This window comes from Watersipora subatra, chromosome 11 (assembly GCF_963576615.1).
Source record: "Watersipora subatra chromosome 11, tzWatSuba1.1, whole genome shotgun sequence".
Classification (NCBI taxonomy): domain Eukaryota; kingdom Metazoa; phylum Bryozoa; class Gymnolaemata; order Cheilostomatida; family Watersiporidae; genus Watersipora; species Watersipora subatra.
This window is the reverse complement of record NC_088718.1, coordinates 11,177,007-11,191,126: the sequence shown is the minus strand read 5'-3', so window position 1 is coordinate 11,191,126 and position 14,120 is coordinate 11,177,007.

Below are 14,120 nucleotides of genomic sequence, written 5' to 3'. Positions count from 1 at the left end.
TATTTTTACTAATTATAGATTATATGTATTTTTGCCTGCAAATAGAGGCACAAATAATATTATATTTTATATTAATTCAATAAAGATTAACTAACTGTCATAGATTTATATCGATATCCGGTTGAGTTTTATTATTAGCAACTCGGTTTATGTTCAGATCTACGTTCTATAAAGTATGCAATATATTGGCCGTTATTCACGAACGTAATAAAATATTATATCTGCCGTCAGATATCACAACTATTATTTTAGTATTAACTTGCCTTTTTGGTAGAGCAACTGCCTTGATCAACAGTAGCTCCCCCTGGTGTTAAAACTTACAAGTGCAGGCCATATTCCATTCTGTTTATAAAATTTCTTGCGGGCCAATTAAAAATGGACTGCGGGCCGTAGTTTGGACACCCCTGCTCTAGGGTATAAATATTGCTGCATATATTCTTATCTTTGTTCTTGTGCATAGTACAAGGCAAACTGCAACTTTCTCTGGATTGGTCTACAAGAATTAACTAGCTAGCAATCGTCGGCGTTGCACCAGCATTCGCATAATACCTCACCAAGCAGTAGTTTCATTCAGTGACTTTGTTGGCAATCTCCTAAATTGCACCAATTTGGCTTGTTTTCTACAAAGTAGCATAATTGCCTCCCTGTACCAGTATGACAATTGTGTCTCTCTTGGTCATTTCCATTTGTCAGGACCCAAAAGAAGTGGTATTTTTTCTTTAAAACTAGCAACCAGTTTGGAGTTGCGATTTCTTGGAACAAACAGAGATCTGACAGCCTCTCCTGATTAGCCTATTATCCGAAGCCAGCTTCAATAAGAAGGAATTACTCATTAATGTGGGTGCAACAATAAAATGTTGGTAAAATTGTCATGCCTTACTTTTTCGGTTAGCTTTTGATGGTAAATACTTGAGGGTCTTTCACACTCACTATGTGAAGGAGTTACATGATTGGGGGGTTTAGATGGAGCACTAGAAGTCTAGCTATGTATCTCTCATAATAGTAGGGGAATTATGGTAGTTTTTGCCTCGGGCAGGATACATGAGGTAACCAAGTTGGACAGGATTTGTGGATGGACGATAAGTGAATGCATGTTGATGTACCATTAAAAGCCATGACTTGAGAACATCATAAAGTTTCATGTTTTAGACTAAGATAATTGGATGAATACCTTGTAAAAAACGTGTTCAGTGTATGCCATAAATATTTCATCCTATTTATTCATTCACAGGTTGTTATTAGAGTTTGGTTATCCCTCATTTTTGTGGTTAATCTAAACGGATGCATTTATGAAAAGTAAAAATGTGCGAAATGGAAACAGATTTTCAAAGCCAGTTTTCATTGATACCAGTAGTAAGCATTTACCACTTTTCCTTTTGTTTGTTAAAGCACATAAATTACATAATTTTTTTATTGTATACTTCAACATATCACAGTCTTGGCTTTCGAATGAGCTATTGTTTGTCATGGTGAGACAGACATCGGTTGGTGTTTATAGGATTTCCCGAGCTCTACGCAAAAATGTTTACTGGCATAGGCTCGGAAATTGTGACGTCACAATTTTCTTGTGCGGTGTTGTGTGCTCTTACCGCCTATTTTATTGCTTACCGCTTATATTTATCAACTACGATAATGACACTAGTGTCAGGCGAAGATAGGACAACTCCAGAGAACCGATGAAGATGACAAAGGAATCAGTGTCATTAGTTCTCCTTGTACAAATTATTTCTATGATAAATAACTCAGATTCCAAGCACCATGCTATGTTTTCCCCGATGATATTATGCACTAGCCCTCTCATTTTATTGTGATGTTGAGGGTCGCAGACTGAGACTAATTAGTTTCAAGCAATGCGTGATCTCGGGAAAGTGCGATTGACATGTAGGTCTAGGGCCACGCCACCGCAGGTCACAATTAAATCGATGTGATTTCATTACCTTTATCAACGACAGTACATTTATTGAAGCATAATTAATTAACCGAGAACATGTGTTTGTATTGGTCGGGCGTTAGCACGATCCCGGGCATTATTGATTATCTAGAATCCTAGTTTATTATTAGCGCTCTCTGGGTTTACCAGCACCGATTGTCACAGAAAAGCGCAGCCTCAATGGCAGCAAAAGCGATCAACTAACTAAGGCTAAATAATAATTGTGACATCGCATTTTGAGAACCTGAACAAAGTGTTTTTTTGCAAGACATACTTTTGACATCCTATTTTTCATAGTTCTATTATAAAAAACTTGCGCTAACCCAACGCATTCAGCTTATAGAAATATTGTTTGCCCAGGGCAATGTATAGCAGGTCTGAGTTGAGGTTTCTAGCATTAGGTTCAATGCCAATAAACCCAGTTTGTTTTCTACTATGGCAAAGTTTAGTATTACTAAAAATGTTCAAATTCATTTAGCTAGTACTGTTTGAGATATGATCTTTTGAGGTATAGGATTGCATATTACAAAGCAAAGTGTTCAAAGGAGAGTTATAAACTGATGCTTTGAATTGTTTGAAAACTTGCTAATTCAATTCGCAAAGGTTAAAATTGTAACATCCCTATGAGCACCAGATCAGTGACTTTTTATTAGAACTTTTCAAATATGTGCCAGTTTATACTGATTTACTAGTTGAATACTCAGCGTTGCATGGGTAATACAAAATTTTGCACAGAAAATCTATTTTTAGTCAATGTATACAGCGTCTATCATTCTAACTGTTAAATGAAGGTGTTTATCTATTTGTGTGTGTTATAATTTAATTAAGTTCATCCTACATATACACATGTATTTATAGCATTTGGGGAAGTCTGAGCACATGTTTTTTTGTTCTAATAGTCCCAAGCATGCTAGCGGTAGCGTGAAGCGTGGGTATTTTAACTGATCAGCGCAAAAGATTAGTAGATGTAATAAGCATGTGCATAATTATTTCATAGTATGGCAGGTAGTCCATGTGGTGTAGTGGGATAGAATGCCTGACTGCAGAGCCAGGGTTTCTGAGTTGAATATTAATGCGAATTGCTTTTTTCGTTCCTAAAACTTTATCACTTTACTTGGATCTACAGACCGACAAACGACAAACAAACGCTTACATTTATATGTATATACTAGCTGTGCTACCCAGTGTTGCCCAGATATTAAAAATCAGCTTATAAGCAATGAGAGTTGCCCGCCACTTGCTATTAGCTTGACTCATTGCCAATGAATCATTTGAGTAAGCATGCTAATAAGAGCTACCAGCTTCTCGTGACGTTATGTCAACACCCTGCGTAGTAACAGAAATCCGTTGCGTATTTGCTCCCATATAGCGACATACATTGCTTGTGTGCGAGCTTGTGTGGCTGAATTAGGAAGGTGGTGAACTGGCAAACCAAAGGGTCCGAGATCAAATCTTATGCGCTACGGATTCTTAATTACAAGATTATGTTAGTTAGAACTACACACATAACCAAAAACTTTGAGAAATAAATATATACATAAATAGATTAGGATTGCTATAAAAATTCAAATTAGCATTTTTTAATTTATGATTAATTACCACTGCAAAAACAGATTTTGGCTCCATTTTTAAACACAATAAAATAAAAGAAACACCTACTGACGTTGTTAATCAGTTGCAATAACCAGTAGCTATAAAGTAACAATCCTGCAAAAAGTTTTTAAAATATTGTTAGCCTGTGAACCTACTTCCCTATGGCATGGAAGTCAGGTAGTGTACAAAAATTGGTGACACACAATTTTATATCTTGTATGAAAACCTACTTTCAATTCCCTCTTCAAAGGATTAACAACTCTTAAGAAGAATATTTTTAAAGCACAGAATTATAGCGTGATTAAAAACTTTCCTGATGTAAAACAGCTTAGGCTATAATACTAACAGAAATGCTTGCTTGAGTTAAGGACCCAAAAAATGGCATTAGACGAACGAGAAAAAAGAAAAAGAACTTCGAAAATGATGTGAAAGGTCTAAATAGATAAAGAAACAAACTGGAAAACAGAAATTTAGAAATATAACTTAGCAGTGGAAGAAATAAGCAATTGTTGAAGTAAAAGGCGAATCCATTTTTGCTAGTTAGACAGAACAAAACTTCACTTTAGGTGACTTACTATTTTTACATCTTGAAGATGTTTTGCTGGTGTACTAACAACAAGATTTTATACCCAGCTCATCTCATAATTAAAATATAATTATTATAATTATATTTTAATTAATTATTTATTAATTAAAATTTAATTATTATAATAATTATATTATTATCATATTTATAACAATATAATGTAATTAATAATTAAATTATAATAATTATTAATTATATGCTTATTACTATAATAATTATTATAATAATTATATTATCATAATTATTAATTATATGTTCATAATTATAATAATCGTTATAGTAATTATTATAATTATCATAATTTATTTATCATTTATAATTTATCATTATCATTTAATAATTAAATAATTATAATAATTATAATATTTATGATTATTTAATCATTAAATAATTACTAAGCAAATAGTTTAAGCAAGGGTCCACAAAAGTGCTGCAATCTATGACAAAGTCAATTTGCATAATATAAGAAGTTGTCTGCTATTTGCTATACAACTACTAGGAAGAAAAGAGAAGGTAATTTTTAATTTAGCATTTTTACGTAGCATTGTATTATTGTTTTTGCCAAATCTCGAACGAGTTCGCCAAACTGCTATAGGTCTCAGTACCAGTTCCTCTGAACTTGCAAACTAAACTCCTCGAATCACATTTAGAAGAGTCCTGTCCTTGGTCAAGACATAATACTGTGACATTCCTGAAGCATGATGATAGTCTGTTAACAAATGCAACGCTTGTTAACAATTTTTAACAAGTGCAATGCTTGTTAACAATTGTTAACAGATGCTTGTTAACAATTGTTAACAGATGCTTGTTAACAATTGTTAACAAGAACCTGTTAACAATTGTTAACAAGAATCTGTTAACAAGTGTTACCAGATTCTATCGTTTATCATGAATATCGAATAACAGGTAGAGAAAAAAAAGGATTCAAATAGGGTCAACTTATATAGATGGAACCTGGATTAGCATTGTAAGGCGAAAATTTCGTATAGAGGGGTATAGAAGCCCATAGTGAACATCTAATGCAACACACCTCTGATTAAAATCATCAAAATTTTGTAATTTAATTTTGGTACATTTTTGGAATTCGGTATTTTGGAACAAAATAGTGTGCTAACCTTAGTAACTATAGTTACTAAACACAATAAAGTTACTTACAGTAACTTTATTGTATGTAGTGGTTATGATCTGCAATAAAATGTAGCACTACAATGTACTACGTGCAGTACATGCCATAGGGAGTTCGTAACTTCAAGGTAGATGTATAACATAAATATATATAATATATTTATATATTATATAAATATTATTATTATAATATATTATATTATATATATATAAATATAACATAATATTCAGTTAAAAACACACACTTAAAGCTAAGTTTTAGTATGCATTTATAACTATTTTTCTGAACTTCAGTATTCTCATTGGCTAAAGTTTTATTACTTATCTGTTTCTGATTTTGCTTTCACAATAACTGTAAAATAATCCAAGTAGCCTTTTCTGTCTATTACTCTCTCATCAATTTTATTTTCCTTTGGTAATTAAAACTTTGTTGTGTTCCCGTCTGAGGCGCCACAAGAGTTAATTCGGCGCGTTTTGTGTTCGGCCAACTGTGCTGGTGGTTTGGCAGGGGGGTCGAAATGTATTTGATGGCCAGCCCTGTGTCTCGGCGCATTTTTACTTTCGGTAATCACCCTCTATCTAATCTTGGCATTATGATTTTTTAGTTCCAACGAGCAACACACAGTTGATGATTAATAGACAATTTTTCTGATTAGAAAATTTTGACATTTATTCTGTTAATTGGTTTTTAGACTACTTGTATCAGCACTGTGAGTGTTTTTTAAAGACGATAAAGGTTTGTGTCGATAATTTTTCATTGTTTATAAAATCAGTTTTTTGTTTTTTGTTGTAATGCAGTGGAAGAATGTGTTGTAAATATGTTGTGCAATTGTTGGTTTCGATGCTTCAATACAACAGCAATGGGCCATCTCAAAATCAGATATTTATTCCCACTTTTAAACGCTTACAAGCTTTGAACCTAGCGCAAACCGCTATCATAATCAATGAAGCCAAACTGAAAGGGATCGAGCATCGAATCTCTTTCATGCGTTGTGTGAGGGATTTCGCCGGATAGCATATCAGCATATTTGTTATTCACACATATTCAGCACACCGACAGCCAAATTTGAATTTCGAGCGATTTTTTTTATATCATATGGCTAAAAATTTTTGCATGGTGAGAGCAAAAAATCATCTTGTTCTACATCGCAGGACAAACAATTCGTTTAACATGATTATTGTAACTCGAGAGCGCACTGTACTGATTACTCATGACGATCTCTCAAAGTGAGCGAAACTGGCAAGCGTACTACTTTATGTTGTAGATACTTTTTAGATAGAATATTTTAGATACTAGTATCCTGGCAGTCTAAATAATGTGCTAAGAGAGATCATTCATGATAAAGCAACAAGTATAAATATCTTCACGATTATTCTGGAATGGTGAAAGGTGAACGATTAGCACTGATGTTAGAGTGATGAGGCACTGAGCCAGTAGTCATTAGGTTGAATCTTGTATAAAGTAATATCTTATTCCAACCTCAAACCATGACCATATAAGGAGAGAAGGACACTCTCCTGTTATAGTAAAGACTAGCTGTGCTACCCGGGTAATAAAAAAGTCTTCGGTCAGAAAATTGATTTGTATTTAACATATAACAACATTTGCCATTCTAACTTTAAACTTCATATCATGAGGAAAATGTTTCGTGCAGGTCAAATAAACTATAAAAAAAACGACTATAAAAAGATTTAGATGTAAATGTGAAATAATTAGCAAGCAATAGCTAAATTAAGTCGGTTTCGCTATGATTACAGTAAAAGATGATTCGGTAATGATACAATTAATACGAACTGAGAAAACAAAATAAAATTCGTGAATATGTTGAATTAATAGTAGCAGTTTTTGCATAAAAGTGTGTGTGTGTAAAAAAGGTTACTGTTCCACCAGAAGCTATCCATCATAACTTTGAATACGACAATACGGATACAATTATTATTGTCCGCTCGAGAAGAATTGGCTTTGACCCCAGATATAGTAATCGAACCTTACGAAAAATATTTCTTAGCAGGGCATCATAACACGTAGTCGCATCGGTAAAATAATCAACGTATAGCAACGTAATATCAACAGCTATAGCTATAGCTGGACGCACCTACAGACGATATACGATCAACTTTGAGAAATATATAGATTATGTATTAAGTACTATATGTACCAGATATACATATCATAGGCACTTAGTTATCTTTTTCTCTCTAATGTTACATCATAAAGCTGATAGAACTAGTCCACAAGTGGAATCGTCTAGTAAACCAAATACAACCTGAGATGGAACAAAACAGTGATTTGTACAGCTAGAATAGGCAGGATGGAATCGTGATACACAGTTTGATCTTTGAAGCTAACCGGAAAACCATTGTAGATTATAGATTTAGATGCCTCATGATATTGTAGATTATAGATTCAGATGCCTCATGATATTTTCAGCTCAGAATAAGCAAACAAAGTCAGCTTTCACAAAATTTGATGAATGAAGCAAAATTGATTTGAAGTTGCCAAAACAAAAAAATCACGTCATCGGTGGTCGAAAAAAGGAAATTACTTATTAAGAGTCCTTCATCAACAATTACAGTTCGAGGAAATGGAAGACGGAAATAAAAGGAAATATCTCTGCTTTAATCAATATTTACTTTTAAGCAATGCATCGGAATATAAATCATAACAACTTGCATGCACCTCAGCTACAATGCCAGACAGCTGTCAGCGCAGCAAGCAACTGCCAGCACTTTTCACTCGAGCAACACCTGCAGATAAATCATGCTGTCACATGTGTTCATCACCTTCAGTTTCTGTCTCATGTCTGCCACTACGAGTGACGAAGATTCGCAAGAATATAAAAGGTATATTATAAATATCTAATATAAAATATGTGAAATATAAAATTCTATGACTTGAAGATATATGTATTTTGTAAAAAACCAAAAGTGATAAAATAAAAAGTTTACATACATTAGTATGGTTGCCACATACCATTATTGTGTCAACAGGTGGCTGGAACTGGGTCTATGGTATATATTACCTCTTTTAGCATCTTGTTTAGTCAGCGATGAGTAATCCGATGCCCTACCGCTTCTTTAGTTGATAAGCTGGGTATAATTAGCCAAATAAAGGCGAGTAGAAATACAAAAATATAAACCTTTTTCACACCACCAGCAATTTGAAGAATTGGCTAATCAGGTCTGCAGACCCAAATCTAGGACATTTTTTAACTGTCAACATTCAGTGCCAACCTTAAAGATGTGACTGCAACATTGAAGTCTGATCAAATGAAGTTAAGATCAATATAAGGCTAAAACATCACTACAATTTGATGTCATTTTTATTTTTGTATACATGACTTTTTTTAGGGATGCAGTTGGTTTCGCCATATATTCGAACATTTAATTTTTAATGATGCGGCTTGCTTATTTTATCTAGTAACTAGTTTCCGGTGTGGGCTGCAACTGAGAATTTCGCTGATACAAAGGTCGCGAAGGTACAAGTTAACTCGACGACCTAATTACCGTAGACTGGCAGAATCGTAGTCGGTACTCAAATGTTTACACAGCATTTAGAAGAAACTAATATGAAAAATTTTTAATTGCCTTTATTTGAGGCTTTTGAAACATTTATAGTAATGTATCTGTAGCTGGATTTAAAATTTTATCCTTTTAATCATGAGTAAATACAAAATGAAATATATGCCGATAGAGCCATGTAGGACTAGACTTTTATCACAATAGCCGATGTAACTACGAAAGATAGTGACAGGCTGTCTCACTATATACATCATTTTAGGTAAGTCAATTTTTGGCTATTTTAATTTCCAAATATCTTGACAATGAGATTGCCTAAAACAACAAACAAGGTCTCAAATGATAGAAAAACATTGATACTTTCTGTTAAAATCAACTAAAAACTAGCGCAATCACATCTTTAAGCATACACTGTTTTGTAGCCGGTTTTTAAATTTCAATGTAATAAAGAATATTTGTATGGCATAGCCGAGGTGAAAGTCTTCTATCAGCTCATTAGTGAGTATTTGTTGGTATCATTTAGTTGGTGCTATAATATAGTCTAGCCTCCATTTACAACATAGTATAAGAACTTCACAACATACAATCTAAAATCCGAGCACCTATTAAATCTCCCTCAAAGAATTTTCTAACATATGGCGTTCGGAGTTTTTTTTAGTTGCTGTTTCATAGTTGAAATTATATATATGTAAAATCAGTCAATTTGTAAAATGCCTGAAATATCCAGACAACTTACAAATTGCCTGATTAACTCAGTCATTTTACCAATTGACTGAGATTTTTAGGCATTTTACAAATTGATTACAATATCAGTCGATTTATTTGGCAGGTTTCCTGAAACATTGATATAAAGTAAAACAAGTCATTTACATCAAGTAAAGTGTCAACTATCACATATATACATTGTTTTATTGTTTAATTTACTACTATTTAGGTTTTTTTTAAATTTTTTAATAAGTTCAACATATAATGTGTAATATTTGATTAAAGGTTGACTTGCAACAAAATTCACATTACAATTGTTTGATATCAAAAGATTCACCATGTCTTACTCTGCTGTGTTGTAGTTGCAAAATATGTGGGAATGTGATTACAAGCTCTTAAAAGCTAAAAAACAAACAGTTAATCGCAGCCAAGCGAGACCCGCTGTAGTTTGGATTCTCTTTCCAAAACGGCTCAAATGTGACATAGCTGTGGGAAATGGTTTCTGTTTACACTTTCATGCAATCTTATTCGTCGAAATATTTTTACAAATATACTTCACGCATTCAATAAAATCATGTCTATTGTTCTTACGCATCTGTTTTATCGTCATTGTAATGCTGTCACTTTTAGCACGGATATCTTAGAACTTACCGTAAAAATTCATTTAATTTTTTAACCTTACCTCGAAGTAGTACATATCATTGTCTGATAATCATTATGAGCCTGTTGGTCACCTGTGATAATTGAAAAGTGCTGCAAAAATTATCTGTAAAGTATTGGGTCTCATGATCAGATTACGACTTGACGATTAGATCGAGCCGAAACAAAACTGTAAAGTAGCGAGCATCTATATTTGATACGGGGTTTTCGGTAAAACCTGAAGTGTTTGTCATAAACTAGTGCTACGAGAAGTTTTATATTGAGCTTTTTATTGGCCTTTCAATTCATGTGAGAACATCACGTGACAAGACAATAATCAAACTGAAATGACTACGTCAGAGAAATAAACAGATTCCAATCTATGGCGGCTTTTCGTTTTTGAGCTTTTAAGAGCTTGTAATCACATTTCCACATATTTGGCACCTACAACACAACAGAGTAAGACATTGTGAATCCTTTGATACCAAATGGCTGTAATGTGAATTTTGTTGCAAGTCAGCCTTTAAGGCTAGAAAGATTATCTACAGATAAGCTGTGTTCACACCAGCTAATTTCATGTCGATTCTTTGGAAAATTTTCTCATCGACCAAAAATCGCATCAGGTAAAAAGAGCAAATGACCCCCAAGACAGATTTTGTCTAGAAAAAATTTTTATCAAGCTGGGCCTGATCAGGAGACGATTCTAGGACAGTTTTTAATTTGAGTAGCGAATGAAATCACTTTCACATCAAGTCACAAATTGTCATTTCAAGCGGATGCCAATTTTGATTTTACACTTGGGCACATTTTTGTCATTGCTTCAATCACGAGTTATAATTTCGTTGATAACACCCGTGAGGGTGTTATTTACGGAATTACTGCTTGCATTCAATTCTTATAGCCACGGCATGATAATTGAAACTTCTGCTCCAATTATTAGGGTATTATATATATATATTATATGTATATTATTATTATGGTATTAGTATAATAGTTGAAGCAGATTATGTTATTAAAAGATCATCCTCCTTACAGTTATCCAATATTATTGATGAGCTGAACAGTTCCAAATAATCAGTAAATTTATTTAAAACATCTACGAGAAACATGGTAGGAAACAGTCAACAAAATGCAAAGCATGACTCACTAAAAATATATCGGCTAAAGTTATCTGACCCTGAAAATGAAAACTGGCAAAATCGCCCACTCTCAGTTCAAACTCTGATCGGTGTGAACAAAAAGGACTGGCCGATAGCTCCCATAAAATCGTTCCGAGATCGAGCACAAAAACTCGGTTTGTGAATCGGCCTATGTGAACGTAGCTTTAAAAAGATGTTAAAATCAAATATGGCAACCAGATGCTTGAATGTTAAGATGCTTGGAAGAGGCATAGACTAGCTGTCTACCACAATTACTGGTGCAGTAGCTTTAATCAGACTACTGTGTGTATTAAACAGTCAAACAGCTGGTAGAGTAGATTGAACCCACATTAAATGAGGCTGTCATCCACAAATCTATCTGATGTTGGTATAGCTCAATAAAACGACACAATTTTAAAAAATAATTTATTTACCAAGTACAAACAATTGATCTGTAATATTCTGTAATTAACTGTATCAACAAACTCAAACTGTTTCTAAAACAGCCATCACATTCAGCTCTACATTTGGCTTGAGAAAATTTAAATTGTACATGCATTTAAAATGATTAAATCATCTTCTACCAAAACATAGGGTCCATTTGAATAACAATCATATGGTCATTGATTATGATAACATATAAATTACTAGCTTGAGTTATTATTTAGGCATGTCAAACTCCCATGACATCTAGTGTTACACCTCTTCAGCCTTTAAACATTTAGGTTTGTTTGAACTGCACTGCACGCCACTTTGTCAACAGTCAAAAGGATGTCAAAAACAGCAATACACAATACTTGGATAAATGGTTTTGGGATACTATAATTGGTATACCATAATGAACTGCACATCTATGAGGTCCACTTGACCTCTAGAACCAAAATTGTTTCAACTTTCATGGTAGACACTTGCGTTTCTTTTGACATTCAAAGCATTTAGATTTGTACAGCTCAAGCGAGTAGCATGTGATGTTTGCATACTTATTCATTGCTTGGGTCATCTTATGGAGGCCACCATGTCCAGTTTAAACATGTGTACATTTGATGATATCAAACATATCATCAATGTGAGTGAATCTTCAATTTCAAGCCATGCTTGAACAAACGGATTCAAGCATCTGGTTCAGGTCTTTTTAATTGTCAATAATCCTTCTATCCTTAATCAAACATTACACATCATAATTATGTTGTACTTGTTAAAATAATTGCTTTTCTAAATGCTAAATAGTAGTAAGTTAAACAATGTAAGCATACATTTATGTGATATCTTATACTCTACTTGACATAAATGAATTGTTTTACTTTATAATGTTTCAGGCAATCTGTCAAATAAATGGACTGATTAATTAATTATTTTGTAAAATGCTTGAAAATTTTAATCATGTTGTAAAATGGCTGAGAGAATCAGGCAATTTTTAAATTGACCGGAAATTTCAATCATTTTACAAATTAGCTGATGTTACACATTGACCGTAACATATATAAGATAGTGCATCTGTTATACATACTGCAAAACAGCTACAACTATGTGAAACTAGGTGAATGCCTGGCGTGGCCAGGGTAATATAAAAGTCTTTGCACAGAAAAGTTATTTTTATTTAACAAATAACCACAGTTACCGGTCTAACTTTCAAACATCATATCATAAGAAAAATGTTTTGTGCAGGTCAAAGAAATTAAAGAGAAAAACAAAGCACCTTTAAAAGTGTTTATTTGTAAATGTGAAATAATTAGCAAGTAATGGCTAAATAAAGTCAGTTTTGCTGCAATTACAATGAAAAATTATTTTGCAATGATAAAATCAATATGACCTGAAAAACAAAATAAAAATATTGAATTAATAATTAGTTAATTAAAAGAATTAATAATAACAATAATTGGTGCATAAAAGTTTGTGTATAAAAAAGGTTACTGTTGCAGCAAAATCTATTCAGCAAAACTTTGAATACGATGAAACTGGTACTTCTTGATACTGGTACAAATGTAAAAATGAGATACCAGACTGTCTTTATCTGGTACTTGGCTTGACCGAACGGAGATAGAATGAAGAGGCTATACCTACTCGAGATAATACAATTGTCCACGTGAAAAGAATTTAGCCTTTACAGATCTGACAAACAAACGTTAGAGGAATTCGGAAATAGGATTGTAAGGCACATTTGAAATTGAAACAGCCTTTTAAAATTACAAATTAAAAAATTAGGTGATGGCAGCAAAAAACTAACTTTTAGAACAATTTAAAAAACAACAAATGCAAAAGATAATATTAATTAATAATAAAAAGTACACATTCAGTGTGAGCAATCGAGAAGAAGATACAGAGTGCGTTTATAATAAGAGCTACGAAATTGCTTGACAATCGCATTACAATAGACTTGTGGTTAGAGAATTGGATTATAAATATTCGGTTGTAACCTTCGTGAGTTCAATCCAGTATGGAATGGATATTTCATTCCAAAGTTTCAATACCTCTAGCTAGACACACCGAAGTACAGAATCACAGAAAAGTAGACACACAAACTTTGAGATTGATATAGATATATATATATATATATATATATATTAGCAATTGCCTAGAGCTAATTGATCATAATGTAAGCATCATCATCAGTAATGTAAGCGCATCAATTATACTGAGTACATAAATATATCTAATGAAATAAAGTATTAGATAGATGCATAAACAAAAATATAAAGAGAATAATTTTAAGATAAAAATTCTCTCAAGCCCTGATAGGTATTTCAGCTAGTTGTTTTGTGTACTGTAATTGTTTCAGCGCTACGTGTATTTATTTGCCTTACTAGAATTTCTCAAGGTATTAACATAGATTATTGCGCTGTTGAACTACTCACGCAGATTTCAGGGTATTTGTATATGAATATTT